Genomic DNA, 17381 nt, shown 5'->3' with positions numbered 1-17381 from the left:
ACGATATCCCGGACGGATTCCGAAAACCATCCAGAAATGATGCCGGAAGGATCCCAAATGATCCCGAAATAGTCCGGAAATGACCCAGATGGGATCCCGGACGGATACCGAAAATTATCCAGAAATGATGCCGGAAAGGTCCACAAATAATCCCCTAATAGTCCCGAAATTACCCTGATGGGATCCCGGACGGATCCCGAAAACCATCCAGAAATGATGCCGGAAGAGCCCCCAAATGATCCCGAAAAATCCCCAAATGACCCCGACGATATCCCGGACGGATCCCGAAAACCATACAGAAATGATTCCGGAAGGATCCCAAAATGATCCCGAAATAGTCCGGAAATGACCCAGATGGGATCCCGCACAGATCCAGAAATGATCCCGGAAGGGTCCAAAAACTATCCCGGAAAAGTAACAAAAAATCCCGAAATGGCTCCTACGGCATCCCGGACGGATCCAGAAATGATCTCGGAAGGGTCCCCAAATGATCCCAAAATGGTCCCGAAATGACCCTGATGGATCCGGAAAACCATCAAGAAATTATGCCGGAAGGGTCCCCAAATGATCCCGAAATAAACAGAAAAAGTCACGAAACGACCCCTAGAGGATCCCCAAATGATCCCGTATTAGCCCCAAAAAAGTCCCAAAATGACCCTGACGGGATCCCGAAAGGATTCCGAAAACAATACAGAAATGATGCCGGAAAGGTCCTCAAATGATCCCCTAATAGTCCCGAAATGACCGTGACGGGATCCCGACAACTATCCAGAAATGATGCCGAAAGGGTCCGCAAATGATCCCGTATTAGTCGAAAAAAAGTCCCGAAAGGACCACGACGGGATCCCGGACAAATCCCAAAAACCATCCAGAAATGATGCCGGTAGGTATCCCAAATGATCCCGAAATAGTCCCGAAATGACCTCGTCGGCATCCCGGACGGATCCCGAAAATTATCCAGAAATGATGCCGGAAAGGTTCCCAAATGATCCCCTAATAGTCCCGAAATTACCCTAATGGGATCCCGGACGGATCCCGAAAACCATCCAGAAATGATGCCGAAAAGGTTCCCAAATGATCCCGTATTAGTCGCGAAAAAGTTCCGAAATGACCCCGACGGGATCCCGGACGGATCCCGAAAACCATCCAGAAATGATGCCGAAAGGGTTCCCAAATGATCCCGTATTAGTCGCGAAAAAGTACCGAAATGACCCCGACGGGATCCCGGACGGATCCCGAAAACCATCCAGAAATGATGCCGGATGAGCCCCAAAATGATCCCGAAAAAGTCTCCAAATGACCCCGACGATATCCCGGACGGATCCCGAAAATCATCCAGAAATGATGCCGGAAGAGCCCCCAAATGATCCCGAAAACCATCCAGAAATGATGCCGGAAGAGCCCCCAAATGATCCCGAAAAAGTCCCCATATGACCCCGACGAGATACCGCACGGATCCCGAAAACCATCCAGAAATGATGCCGGAAGGGTCCCCAAATGATCGCGAAATAGTCCCGAAATGATTCCGGAATAGTCCCGAAAATGTTCCAAAATAACCCCGACGGGATCCCGGACGGATACCGTAAACTATACAGAAATGATCCCGGAAGGGTCCCAAAATGATCCCGAAATAGTCCCGAAAAAGTCCCGAAATTACCCCTCCGTAATCCCGGACCGATCCCGAAAACCATCCAGAAATGATCCCGGAAGGGTCTCGATATGACCCTTACGGGATTACAAATAAGGTGAAGCTAATTATAAAACCATGTTAATAAGGCAGCAGGCGCATTGGAGCGAATAAAAAGTTAGATAGAAACATACAGGTAAAGCTAATAAAAGCGTGCTAATAAAAACAATTGATGGAGGGCGGATGGCGGGAGTAGAGGAGAGGACCACTGATCGTTCCTCCAAAATTGTCTAGATCTCGTTCTGTATGTACCAGATGCCAAAAACTATTGATTTAGGAGAAAATTTAGATTGAGTTATAACAATTTATGGATTTTACACCAGAGGGGGAGATAAAGGGGGCGGGCGGAGGATGTCACTGCTTACTTTGTAAGCCCTCGACTTATTTGACCCCTTGAGTCTGTGATATTGGTGAAGGCCAGTATACGTAAAGTTATAATGTGTAAAAATTATGAAAAATAATTTCACGAAGGGTCGTGGGACCCCAACCCCTCTTTCCATGTTCGAAAAAAATTTCGCTAGTAGACTACTGTCTGCGTCCCAAATTTCATCAAAATCCGTGTAGCCATTCTGGCGTGATTCAGTCGCAAAGACGAAAAAATATAATAATTACATTATAACTGTTCCTAGGGGGCGGGAACCACGCCCCTTTTGAAAAATATATAGCTAGTAGATCCTTCTAGACTATTGGCTATATGTGTGCAAAATTTCATCCAAATCGGTCCAGCCGTTCTTGCGTTATTGAGTCACAAAGACAAACGTCTGGACAAACATCCAAACATCCAAACATCCAAACATCCAAACATCTAAACATCCAAACATCCAAACATCCAAACATCTTAACATCCAAACTTTCCCATTTATAATATATATTAGACTAGCCTTTACCCGCGGCCCCGTCCGCAAGGAGAAAATGAAATATGTGGGCTATTCACGTTAGCCTGCTTATAAAATTATCTGTTTAAAATTTTTTTTCTGTCTAATGCATTTTATTTTTGTAATTGAGTAAAAAAAAGAACTTTATGAGCTGATAACCTGATAGGATCCCAAAATGATAACGGAATTATCCAGAAAAAGCCACGAAATGACCCCGACGCTATCGCGGACGGATCCCGAAAACCATCCAGAAACGCCCCGGAAGCGTTTCCAAAAGTTCCCGAAGTAGTCCCAAAAAAACCCGAAATGGCAACGACACGATTCTAGACTTATCCAGATAACCACACAGAAATAATGCCTGAAGGGTACCAAATTGATCCCGAAATAGTCCCGAAAAAGTTCCGAAATTACCCTGACGGGCTCCCGGACGAATCTCAGAAACCATCCAGAAAATATCCAGGAAGGGTCCCTAAATTATCCCGACTAACTCCAGAAAAAGTTCCGAAATGGCTCCGAGGGGATCCACGATGGATCGCGAAAACCATACAGAAATGATTCCGGAAGGATTCCAAAATGATCCCGAAATAGTCCGGAATTGACCCAGATGGCATCCCGGACGGATCCAGAAATGATCTCGGAAGGGTCCCCAAATGATCCCAAAATGGTCACGAAATGACCCTGATGGATCCGGCAAACCATCAAGAAATTATGCCGAAAGGGTCCCAAAATGATCCCAAAATAATACAGAAAAAGTCACGAAACGACCCCTAGAGGATCCCCAAATGAGCCCCGAAAAGGTCCCGAAATAACCCCGACGGGATCCCGGAAAAATCCCGAAAACCATCCAGAAATGATGCCGGAAGGAATCCCAAATGATTCCGTAAACGTCCCGCATTGATTCCGACGGGATCCCGAACGGATACCGAAAATCATCCAGAAGTGACGCCGGAAAGGTCCTCAAATGATCACCTAATAGTCCCGAAATGACCCTTAAGGGGTCATGGACGGATCCCATAAACCATCCAGAAATGATCCCGATATATTCCCGAAGAAGTCCCGAAATGACCCTGACGGGATCTCGAACGCACCCCTAAATGACCCTGACGGGATCCCGGACAGATCCCGAAATCCATCCAGAAATGATCTTGGGAGGGACCCCAAATGATCCCGAAAAAGTCCCGCAATGATTCCGAGGGGATCCTGATCGGATACCGATAACCATCCAGAAGTGATGCAGGAAAGGTCCTCAAATGATCACCTAATACCAAAATGACCCTGACGGCATCCAGGACTGATCCCAAAATCCATCCAGAAATGATCTTGGGAAGGTCCCAAAATTATCCCGAAATAGTCTCGGAAAAGTTCAGAAATTACCCTGACGGGTTCCCGGACGAATCCTGAAAGCCATCTCTAAATGATCCCGAAAAAGTCCCGAAATCACCCTGACTGGACCCCGAAAGGATCCCGAAAACTATCCAGAAATGATGCCGGAAATGTCCTCAAATGATCACCTAATAGTTCCGAAAAGACCCTGACGGGATCCCGAACGGATCCCGACAACTATCTAGAAATGATGCCGAAAGGGCCCGCAAATGATCCCGTATTAGTCGAGAAAAAGGCCCGAAATGAACCCGACGGGATGCCGGACGAATCCCAAAAACCAGCCAGAAATGATGCCGGAAGGGACACCAAATGATCCCGAAAAAGTCCCGCAATAATTCCGACGGGATCCTGAGCGGATACCGAAAACCATCCAGAAGTGATGCCGAAAAGGTCCTCAAATGATCACCTAATAGTCCCAAAATGACCCTGACGGCATCCCGGACAGATCCCGAAATCCATCCAGAAATGATCTTGGGAGGGTCCCAAAATTATCCCGAAATAGTCTGGGAAAAGGCCAGAAATTACCCTGACGGATACCGGACGAATCCTGAAAACCAATCTTAAATGAAATGATCTTGGGAGGGTCCCAAAATTATCCCGAAATAGTTTCGGAAAAGTCCAGAAATTACCCTGACGGGTTCCCGCACGAATCCTGAAATGATCCCGAAAAAGCTCCGAAATGACCCTGACGGGATCCCGAAAGGATTCCAAAAACTATCCAGAAATGATGCCGGAAAGGTCCTCAAATGATCCCCTAATAGTTCCGAAATGACCGTGACGGGATCCCGAACGGATCCCGACAACTATCCAGAAATTATGCCGAAAGGGTCCGCAAATGATCCCGTATTAGTCGAGAAAAAGTCCCGAAATGACCCCGACGGGATCCCGGACGAATCTCAAAAACCATCCAGAAATGATGCCGGTAGGTATCCCAAATGATCCCGAAATAATCCCGAAATGACCTCGTCGGCATCCCGGACGGATACCGAAAATTATCCAGAAATGATGCCGGAAAGGTCCACAAATGATCCCCTAATAGTCCCGAAATTACCCTGATGGGATCCCGGACGGATCCCGAAAACCATCCAGAAATGATGCCGGAAGAGCCCCCAAATGATCCCGAAAAAGTCCCCAAATGACCCCGACGATATCCCGGACGGATCCCGAAAACCATCCAGAAATGATGCCGGAAGAGCCCCCAAATGATCCCGAAAAAGTCCCCAAATGACCCCGACGAGATCCCGCACGGATACCGAAAACCATCCACAAATGATGCCGGAAGAGCCCCAAATGATCCCGAAAAAGTCCCCAAATGACCCCGACATACTCCAGAAAAGGTTCCGAAATGGCTCTGAGGGAATCAACGACAGATCGCGAAAACCATACAGAAATGATTCCGGAAGGATCCCAAAATGATCCCGAAATAGTCCGGAAATGACCCAGATGGGATCCCACACAGATCCAGAAATGATCCCGGAAGGGTCCAAAAACTATCCCGGAAAAGTAACAAAAAATCCCGAAATGGCTCCTACGGCATCCCGGACGGATCCAGAAATGATCTCGGAAGGGTCCCCAAATGATCCCAAAATGGTCCCGAAATGACCCTGATGGATCCGGCAAACTATCAAGAAATTATGCCGGAAGGGTCCCCAAATGATCCCGAAATAAAACAGAAAAAGTCACGAAACGACCCCTAGAGGATCCCCAAATGATCCCGTATTAGCCCCAAAAAAGTCCCAAAATGACCCTGACGGGATCCCGAAAGGATTCCGAAAACAATACAGAAATGATGCCGGAAAGGTCCTCAAATGATCCCCTAATAGTCCCGAAATGACCGTGACGGGATCACGACAACTATCCAGAAATGATGCCGAAAGGGTCCGCAAATGATCCCGTATTAGTCGAAAAAAAGTCCCGAAAGGACCACGACGGGATCCCGGACGAATCCCAAAAACCATCCAGAAATGATGCCGGTAGGTATCCCAAATGATCCCGAAATAGTCCCGAAATGACCTCGTCGGCATCCCGGACGGATCCCGAAAATTATCCAGAAATGATGCCGGAAAGGTTCCCAAATGATCCCCTAATAGTCCCGAAATTACCCTAATGGGATCCCGGACGGATCCCGAAAACCATCCAGAAATGATGCCGAAAGGGTTCCCAAATGATCCCGTATTAGTCGCGAAAAAGTCCCGAAATGACACCGACGGGATCCCGGACGGATCCCGAAAACCATCCAGAAATGATGCCGAAAGGGTTCCCAAATGATCCCGTATTAGTCGCGAAAAAGACCCGAAATGACCCCGACGGGATCCCGGACGGATCCCGAAAACCATACAGAAATGATGCCGGATGAGCCCCAAAATGATCCCGAAAAAGTCCCCAAATGACCCCGACGAGATCCCGGACAGATCCCGAAAACCATCCAGAAATGATGCCGGAAGAGCCCCCGAATGATCCCGAAAAAGTCTCCAAATGACCCCGACGATATCCCGGACGGATCGCGAAAACCATCCAGAAATGATGCCGGAAGAGCCCTCAAATGATCCCGAAAAAGTCCCCATATGACCCCGACGAGATCCCGCACGGATCCCGAAAACCATCCAGAAATGATGCCGGAAGGGTCCCCAAATGATCGCGAAATAGTCCCGAAAAAGTCCCGAAATTACCCCGGCGTAATCCCGGACCGATCCCGAAAACCTTCCAGAAATGATCCCGGAAGGGTCTCGATATGAAACATACAGGTAAAGCTAATAAAAGCGTGCTAATAAAAACAATTGACGGAGGGCGGATGGCGGGAGTAGAGGAGAGGACCCCTGATCGTTCTTCCAAAATTGTCTAGATCTCGTTCTGTATGTACCAGATACCAAAAACTATTGATTTAGGAGAAAATTTAGATTGAGTTATAACAATTTATGGATTTTACACCAGAGGGGGAGATAAAGGGGGCGGGCGGAGGGTGTCACTGCTTACTTTGTAAGCCCTCGACTTATTTGACCCCTTGAGTCTGTGATATTGGTGAAGGCCAGTATACGTAAAGTTATAATGTGTAAAAATTATGAAAAATAATTTCTCGAAGGGTCGTGGGACCCCCACCCCTCTTTCCATGTTCGAAAAAAATTTCGCTAGTAGACTACTGTCTGTGTCCCAAATTTCATCAAAATCCGTGTAGCCATTCTGGCGTGATTCAGTCGCAAAGACGAAAAAATATAATAATTAAATTATAACTGTTCCTAGGGGGCGGGGACCACGCCCCTTTTAAAAAATATATAGCTAGTAGATCCTTCTAGACTATTGGCTATATGTGTGCAAAATTTCATCCAAATCGGTCCAGCCGTTCTTGCGTTATTGAGTCACAAAGACAAACGTCTGGACAAACATCCAAACATCCAAACATCCAAACATCTAAACATCCAAACATCTTAACATCCAAACTTTCCCATTTATAATATATATTAGATATTATATTAGATATTAGATTAGACTAGATATTAGATATTAGATGTATGCACGGTTCATGGTTTATATAGATGTTAGTTTAAAAGATTGTGTCCTCTGGTTACTTTTAGGACAATTTCGGCATCATTCCGGGACCGTTTCCGAACTCCCGATTATTTAAGGAACTTTTTAGGGACTATTTCCAATTTTTCTAGGACTGTTTCGGGACCGTTTAGAGACTGTGGTCGAGATCCTCTTGGGGCTGTTTCGGATAAGTTTATGAATTGTTTACGTACTAATATCGTTGAGATTTTTTTGGGAACTAGCCTGCAGTCAAAAGCCAAAGTAGTCAGCAAACATTCTATTTCATTGACAAGAATTTTATGGGGTTATTATCCTAATCAGCTTTTGAATAGTTCATTGGCTATAACTTTGTGGTGTTACTCATACTAGTTAGTATTTGAATAATTTATTCGACTAGAATTTCGTCTGTCGTACTCGAGGAAATACGCGGGTGCTTTCTGTAGCCAATTTGCAATGCATACTTCACTTGACAATGCTAGATATCGTCCAAATCAACGGGCACATAAACACAAGCATAACGAGTCGACACTCACCGTTACCTCAACAGAGGTTAAAGAAGCCATTGAAAGGGCCAAGCCTTCCATATCAATAGTCCCATACGGAAAACGGTAATAGTCTAGTTGAGGGGTCGACTGCTAATAGGTTACCAAAAATATCGAGAGGAGTGTCAAACGACGCGTCTTGGCATCAGTATTAATAATCCGAACGCAGAAAAAACAAATTTCAACTCTTTCAAAAGATATTAACGAAAAACCGGAAAAAGACCAGCGGGTACCTCCGTAACCGGGAGTGGGATCCATAGTATTTTTGCGCAGAACACCTTTCTGCGTTGGCGGCCTTCGTCCGCGCTTATAAAAAATTAACCTGGGTGGGTCCAACACCGGTTTGGATACCAAAACTATACCCGCACAAAACACTTATGTTCACAATTTTTTTTGTGGGTACCCAACACAACAACAACCACATGAAAATTGCCAACTTCAATTGCAAATATCTCCGGACAGAGATAAAACTTTTTTTCCGCCTTCGGTTTATTGTTCTCGAGATTAATACGCGTCTTTTGACACCTCTCTCGATATTTTTTGACGCGTATTAGCAGTCGACTCCTCAACTAGACTTTTACCCGGAAAACCTATGCCAATGCCTAGACGCCTTGCCCATGAGGGCATCAGCAGCCTAACACATTTTTTCTACTTGTCGTTAGAAGCCTTTCTCATTCTCGGTTAAAAGCCTTTGCCAATCCAGAATAACAGAGAAAGACCGGAAAACCAGCCAGTATCTACGGATATTATTCCTTTAGTTAGTAACGAAAACGTTTAAAGTCGTTATGATTCCCTCAATTAAATATAATTCTTCGGTTATACAGCCACCAACATGACTTCCTTAAAGTGAATATCACTACCACCATTCTGGCCTCCATTAACGCTCATATAGGACGGTGCTAGTGCAGCTTGGCCTGTTTTGACACAGTCATCCACGACTGGTTCGTAGGCGGGTCAAATAGAAGAAACGACGTTCTGCACAATAAACGGAGACGCCCCCACTCGTATGGTAGGAAGCTGTCACAGTTCTCCAGATATATCAATCGTGAGCGCAGGACTCGTAAACTGCGTCAACTGGCAGCCGATGGTAACATTGGCATCCGACTTACTTATTTCGCCGACTTCATCGTCATCGAAAAACGCACTTTCATAAACTTTAAAAAAGGAAAGTGGGATGAATACAAATCCTTTACAGACAGCCGCTTTGCTGCCCTCCCTATCCCGACTTATGCTCGCCAAGGGGAGCGTGCTTTCCGCAAGGCCATTGAATCCGCCTCGGCTCGCTTTATTCCCGCCGGATGAATTCGCAAAATTCGGCCTCATTTTCCGGCGGAGGCCGCAAATTTGGCGAGAGAGAGTGATTTTATAAGACAGCTCGATCCCGCCGACCCCCAAATAAGGGATAAAAAACAACGCATCAGATTACTTGTGGATGAACAGAAGCGGACAAAATGGGAGGAGCATCTAAGTAGTTGTAACCTCTCTGCCGGTGTGAGTAAGCTTTGGTCCACCGTAAAGTCCCTATCGAATCCGTCCATGCCCAACGACAAAATTTCCATCGCTTTTGGCGATAAAGTGCTGTCGGATGCGAAAAAATGCGCGAGCGCTTTTTGCCGACAATATATTATGCATTCTACGGTTGGCAAAGTTAGATGGAGGGCCAACAGACACGCACATAAACATAAATTCAGCGCGTCCCCAATTACCATAACCGCCAAAGAGGTTGAGGATGACATCGTTCAAGCTAAACCACTTAAATCAGTGGGCCCAGACGGCATAGCCATGCCGATGCTTAAAAGCCTAGGGAAAGAGGGTCTCAAATATTTATCACATGTCTCCGACCTGTCCCTTTCCACCTTTGTCATTCCGGAAAAATGGAAAATGGCCAAGGTTGTCCCGCTACTAAAGCCTGGGAAACCAGCTAACATAGGAGAGTCATATCGTCCGATATCTCTCCTACGAAGCACTGCTACAACAACAACAACAACACTGGTTCGTTCCTTCTCCGTTAGATAGATAGATAATTTATTGAGGATTGCACTGCGACCATTGGTCAGCACCTCATCCCAGCCGACTTCCATGATGAACCCTAGCAGTTCTCTTGGCTTGAAGGATCTAATGTGGGAATATTCTGGTAATGCTGAGCACATAAACTTAGCCCTGCGTCGTAAGATTGAGTCACATTCCAGGAGGATATGGTCCGTCGTCTCCGCTGATTGATCACAAAATTGGCATGTGCTATTCTGTTACTTTTTGGTTTTTATATATGTGTACGTATTTTTATTAAAATTTATTCAAAAGTATAATGTATTGAAGTGATAAATTTTAAAGTCATAAATGTATATATATACGTACATACTATATATATATGAAATATAATGAATAAAATGAATTTGAGCTAATTTATCAATTTTCAAGTAATTTTTCTACCCGACTGGGACTAGTATATTAACTAGTAGGATGCTGATGCAAGCATCTACAACTGGTGTTACAATGATGCGTAGACTGAGTAGTATGTGGTATGTTGATCTTGAATACACTAACTAATAACACTAGTAATATTGATGTATATAATAACTAGTATGCCATCTGGTATAATGCTGGCGCAAAGGCTGACTGGTATGTTATTTGGTATGACCCTGATAGATATGCTGAGTAATATGGCATCTGGTACGATGTTGGTGTATATAATGACTAGTTTGTCAATTGGTATGATGCTGATCCAGAACAACGCCGTGTTAAAAATACCAGTTGCTAATATGGAAAAATTGCAGAACTCAATCTAGTTGGTATTTTTGGCAAACTAGTATTGTTCTAGAATGCAACTAGTTGGTTTGACTGCAGGGTGACTTCATATAGTTTATAGATTGTTTTCGAAAGTATTTCACTATTGTTTAGGGAATCATATCGGAAGAACTGCAAACGAATATTTTTTAACTATCGCTGGATCTGTTCGTATGTCAGGGGAGTATTGGATCATCCTTTTTAAGAATTCCACTATGTCTTTCCTTCTGTTTATCACCGTGTGCTTATCTCCGCGATTGCGAGTATTTCGCAGATTGTTGGGACTATTTAAAGATTATTTTCTGGAGGATCTCAGTACTTTTTTCAAGATCATATCTTGACATATCGTGCGGATTGGGATGCGGTTTTAGAGAAGTTTTACGAATATGTGAAAGATGAACAGACGTTTAAATCCACAACAAATTAACGCCTTATTAACACTTAACGAAAGATATTGATTATGTCAGCCCATTTAAGTTCGAGCTGTGTTGTTGCTCAGGATTTCTTGAGAAGTGAACAACTCTAGTCTTTTGGCAGTAAACAATAGAAACTTATAGCAGTTTAGAAACAGATAAAACTAACTAAGTGTACCGTTTGTATTTTCTGTATTTATTCATTAAAAAAACAGTCATTGTACAAATATCAATTTGATAACACAACTCAACTGTGCAAATATACATTTATATAAATAAACAATTATTAGGAAATTTTTGTTTTTAAAAAGTGTAGCAAAATGTTTATTCAAAGCAGCGTTCATTTCATTTCGCTGGTATATGCGTCAATATGAATCTGTTTGTTTAACTAATTAAAATTTTCCATTATAGTTATTAATTAAATAGGCTTATTAGGCTCCTATAACAGAAAATTTGTATGGGAAGGTCATTATAAACGCTGGGTCCAACTCTTGGACAAGATAACATCAAAAATGAAGAACAAGTTTTTTAATTAGAAAAAAATTGTTCTAATCGGTATCGCCTCGCCATACACTCCGAATATATTTCTGCCATGAAAATATCTTCAATGAAAACTCATCTGCCTTGCAGATGCCATTCAGAGTCGGCGTAAATGCTTGTATCTGTCTGGCCAAGTTTCTCGCGGACAGCTTTAAAATAAGGGACTTATTATTAAATGAATTTTCGTAGATCGTTAGTATTTTATATAACACGTGGTGCGACACACAACGTACTCTGTTATTGTCACTAGTATTTACTTCACTTTATTTATTTAAGTGTTTCGATGTACGCAATAGCATAACTTATAATCTGTATCTGACTTTTTTGGAAAAAATAAATATGTACTACTAATTCTATTACTACTACTACTACATTGATCACTTGGGTATAAAGAGCGCCCACAAAATTAATCTCGGTGTTCTTTATACTTAAAAAGTGATGCAAAAGTTCTTAAACTAAAATGAATTCACGAAATCTTTTCGCGATCCTCTTTGTCGTTCAACCGTGCCCCTATCCTATTCGAATGCGCAATTTCACGCTATAAATAGAGACAATATAGGAATAAAGGACAGTGCATATTCGGTATCGGCCTCTGAATTAAGCTTAAAATTTCAACGCTCTAGCTCATCCAGAAGTTCCTTAAAAGCTGGCTTCAAATTTCTTTTCAATTCTATCGAATTATTTCGATCCGTGCGCCACCTAACAGACTAAGGCCCACTCCCCGGAGAAAAGGCTTTGCAGAAATTTACAAGGTATAATCGAAACAGCTGTCGCCTTGTTCGCCCTGATGTCACATTGTTTAAATTTTTCGCAAATTATTAAATAAAGAATTGTTTCCCTTTTGTTGCATTGTCTCGGTGTCTTAACCTATATGTGAAGTTTCACGTTTGTAGCTTAATGAGAAGTTACTTAAAAATCGATTGCAAAACTTGTATTGAAAATGCGTACAAACATTCAACCGACCTAATATAAAGGAAATATAAAGGCGGCAACGAAGTGAGTTAAATAAATAAGATTATAGTGATTTGTTCGAATAATTTAAGAAAAATGAGGAGCTCTATACCGAACCTAAATGACTTGGATCATATGTTCCATAATCGTCGACCCATATCTCTCGGAATGTGTTGCCGACTTAATAATTTTTTGCAAGTTTTTTTAATTTGCGTTTAAAATGTAAATAACCTCGTACCATACGAAAACTAACACTTTTTGATAAAAAAAGGGATAAGTCTTCAGTCGTTCACATATGGGTACAAAGGGGATTGATCCTATCGTTCTTGTTCTGGTATAAATGGGTACAATTAGCATCAGCATAGGACATGCTCAAACAAAAGGGAATAGTCCAACGCATATAAAAAGACCAAAACTGGCATTGGTTTCATACTTGTTTGCGACTCATCCTAGACTAATCGCATTTTTTGCAGCGTAAGCTTTTAAACTGCTTATGCGGCAGTTACCCACCGACGTGTGCCGTACGTAAAGACGTTTGTCGTACGAATCACGTTTGACCCAACTCTCAAGCCCGTAGGAATCAATGTGTGCGTCTGTGTACATGTACATAACATATTTGTGTGTGTATTGTTTACAGATAAGCACTGTTGCCATTGACCATTTTGCATGTATGCTTATGGAAACATCAACTTTTTCCAATTTAATTTTTGATATTGTAAAAGGCCGGAATACATATTAAATAAGTATAAATAGAAGTACGATTGTGTGAGTTGTAAATCAACTGCCCTCCTTTGTTGGGCTAATGAACTGGTTTGTGGCCTGTGTTTGTTTATTTCACCATAAATTGAGTACCTTACATCTGTTCAGTAGGGACAAGCTAATTGATGTGAGCAAATGATCTTGTTACTGTTTTAGGAAAAGTTGCCGTTGAATGCCCATACCGAAAGAGAAAATTAATGATGTTTTACAGTTTCCCGAGCCTGTAAAATCCCTTTTACCTCGCTACTATTTAAAGAAGTAAATTTTTTTCGTCACAGTGCTTATAACAGCGAGTTTCAGATCAAATATTTAATGAGTTATCAAGTGAATGAGCGAACTTTTAAAATGCAAGGACAAGTGTACCATATGGCGGGTAGTCTTTCTCCTCTTCAGTGGAATGAACCAACATTTTATCAGATTTTTTTTATAGCTCATCCAGAATAGCAGTCCGCTACGCGATGTTGTAATGCCAGACATTCATTATAATGCTCTCAGCACTACTGAAGTAACAGCTCTCATAACGGGGCATCTATTTAACAGACGAGACATTGTGATTCATAGTCGTGATCGCGGTTACCACACCATGTTTTTATTTGGGACCAAAACTCGTCACAAAAAATTATCAAATCTCAAGGAAATGGATCAAATTTTTGTATTCTTCAACTGGCTTGCAAACAATTCGGCAATTCAAAAATATGTCGAATTCATTGTAAAATCTTTAGTTTCAGTTTGTGGTAAAGTACAATTTCACTCACACTTTCATTTTAACAAAAAGCCTTATATAAATATACATATATGTCTTAACAAAAACCTTAAAGAAAACCCATGCCGAAATCCAAACTAGCTCAGTTTTATTTACATAAAATTTTTATTTTTATCTGGAGAAAATCTCGGATGTATCAATTTCATCATAAAATCAGTCCTAAAAAAAATAGTTTCCAATAGCCGGGAGTTCCATTTTTTGTTTAATGATACACAAATTTAATTCTTTACTCTTCCGCTTACCAATACTCTTCCCTCACGCGTCAATTTTACCATCTACGAACTAGATTTAGTTAGTACGAGTTCTGAAATGAACACTTTTTTCCATATAATATTGTAACGAATTATGCGGATTTCTGATTATTATGCAACCTTCTGCTAACGTTCGAATCGCTAAACTGTTGAATACTCCAATATTCTGTTTTGCAAAATGGCTTTTATTAGAGTACTTTGGGAGTAGTACAATTATACTCACAATTATACTTCACTTTGCACCTAATAGCGTGTTTAAATCAAACTGACTAGTTATTACTCAGCTCTCCTAAGGTCTAGTAATTTCACGAACTTCATGCTTGGTTACCAGCTATAGACATGTATATTTGTAGTTTATGCGTTTCTTATAGTCATATGCGTGTGTATGTGAGAGTAACTACTTCGGCTGATGACTACATATTTGTGTGTGTGAGATATGTATCTCTTCGTCGCCTTCTACATAAGAGTGGCTGCTTTATTGTTATGTGTATTGTACATTCATTTAGTAGCAACTTAGTGATGCTAATATTCGTCAAAATATGTTTTAAAGAAAAATATATATTTCAAAACTCACATTTATTGAATCCAATAACAGTCCTCAGGTTAACCATTGAAAAGTCTTAAAAGTTTCAAATGTGTACAGATGAACGGGAATAATTTTGCACAAAGCGTTTATATCATGTCTACATTGATCATTAGTAAAGCAATCGTTTCCGTTGTGCCTAAAGTTACTCAAAACGCACTTTATATTGATGGCATGATATCGGTAGAGGAACTTTTTCTGATTGAAATCTTTAGTGCAGGCCTGAAATAAATACATATAAACTTTTAATTCTGTAAATGATACTGAATTTGAGAGTGGTATGGCAGAAACGCCATTAACTACCAGACACAAAGATAGATAAAAAAGGAAGATGCTTTCTAAAGTGAGCCAACGAGTAAAATTATCTAGTATCATTAAATTGCTTTTGACTGTGTGAGAAAAATTCAAATATCGACATCGCAAGCGAAAAGTAACACTTTCAAAATTTTTACATAGGATTTCATTGTAAACATTTTTAAGGGTCACTTTTTGTTGGGTTAATTTTTGCTTCACAAACTCTCAATATCTATCGGTATGCTTGCTAGTATAATTTGTACATAAATCAAGGGAGTGGAAAGTGCACTTCAATTCAAGAATGGCTTCACCAGTGGCAAAACACCTTCAAATTTGTTTGAGGTGCACGAACATTTGCAACAACTTTTTTAAGTTCAAATAGTGACAAAAATCTATCAGAAAAAGCGTTTGATAACCGATCAAAATATCTAGCCACCAAAACAAGATTTTCTGATTGGCCGATGGTTTTATTAACAATTAACGAAAATTGGTTTGCTTCAAGACCCAAAACTTTTCTAAATTATCTGCTGGATGGAGTGCCATTGTTCTGCTACACTTTAATGACAGCAATTTTTTTCGTAAGAAAGCCATTGAGGTAAATTGAAAATTATATAAGGGTTAATAAAGGTGTGAAAAATTCCGTGAACAGTTTTGTACATTTTTACCTCAGTGAAAAAACAAACAAAAGTAGCAAAATCTTGGTTACAGCCTAAAAAGTACCAAAACTGAAAAAGGGACCAGCGGGCCAAATAGGGTTGGAAAGGACCATTTTTGGGGCAAATGGATCAAAGTGGCAACCATGGTCGTGATGACAGTTTGCATAGAATATCTGAAATTAACCGGTATTATTGCTCTTATGAGCGGTCTTATGACTGAAATTAAAAACTACCCAATGTAGGCCTGAAAATGGATATGCGATAAAACTTACAGAATAACTTTCTATCACCAGTGAACAGATATGTCAAGCGGTATCATCCATGAACTATTACGCGTACCGTAAGTATATTGGTCAAATAACAATTATTTAATACGATATTAGCTGTGTTTTTTTGTACATCTTTAGACGTTTACGCTTAAACTATATATGGACTGCTAAACGTCAATCTTTAAATACACCTCTGAAATTGCTGCGCATAAAATTAGTACTACATGGTGCATGTCCACAATTCATCGCTACTGATTCAGCTATATGTTATACACTATGGCCATCAGGGGGTTGTCTCTCCGCTTTTCGGTACACCCTGTGCTGTAGCTAGTTGTTTAACCACTGCCGCTAGATGGGTCTCCTAAGCATTATCTAAGCGAGGATAAGCGTTTTTTTATGCGCAAACGTAAACGTATACGCGTTAAAAAAAAATACGGCTATTTTTATGGGAAACTAACTTAACAACAAGAACTAGCTTAGCAAGCAATACTATGGTTGAGGTATGATTTTATATATTTCGAGGTTATTCCGAAAACTAAAATATTTCAAACCAAAGGTAAATTATCGTAATTGATTTCTACAAACATGGAAGTGTTCATAAGGCACATCGAAAAGCAACACAGAAGCCATGGCAATCTAGTGTTTGATCTGATTTGACCTTTGCGTTTCACTTTAAATTTCTTTTACTTCAAAATCGTGTATAAGCCCAAAACAAATCCTTTCATGCATATCCAAAGAAGGAGCGAAATTGCAAATGTGAGAAAAAGAAAAATAGTTCTTAAAATACATTTGATGTTGGTGAGTCAAGCGAATGGCTATGATGTATGGTAACATAATACCAAGTAAGTTAGAAGGATTACTCGCCTTTAATTCCTCCAAACTGCACTTAATACAACAAACCAATGTCATTAGAGGTTTTACTGTACTTGAAATTAACATACGTAAATTAATGTTTTTTTTAAACATCCATTCCATCATGTTTCAATGGTAAATATTTTAAATTCGCAATTATTTCTAGTATTTCCGTTGTTTTTTGCATTTGGAATCGTTTCTACATTCCTTACATGCACACACATATGCACTTAAAACACATACATACATATACATAT

At 41.1% G+C, this 17381-nt stretch overlaps 1 protein-coding gene across 7 annotated transcripts in view; it reads right to left on the bottom strand.

Annotated features, from left to right (window-relative positions):
- LOC137237364 (uncharacterized) overlaps positions 1 to 17381 on the bottom strand; it is a 336718-nt gene that overhangs the window by 245708 nt on the left and 73629 nt on the right. For 6 of the 7 annotated variants that reach the window (XM_067760904.1, XM_067760905.1, XM_067760907.1 and 3 more), the window contains one exon: positions 15045 to 15275. The exons of the other annotated variant lie outside the window; for it this stretch is intronic. The gene's annotated coding sequence lies outside the window, so the exon portion shown is untranslated. The remainder of the gene's footprint in view (positions 1 to 15044; positions 15276 to 17381) is intronic. 7 annotated transcript variants of the gene reach the window in all.

The sequence above is a fragment of the Eurosta solidaginis genome, chromosome 1, assembly GCF_040869045.1.
Source record: "Eurosta solidaginis isolate ZX-2024a chromosome 1, ASM4086904v1, whole genome shotgun sequence".
NCBI lineage: Eukaryota > Metazoa > Arthropoda > Insecta > Diptera > Tephritidae > Eurosta > Eurosta solidaginis.
This window is presented reverse-complemented; position numbering and strand designations above follow the sequence as displayed.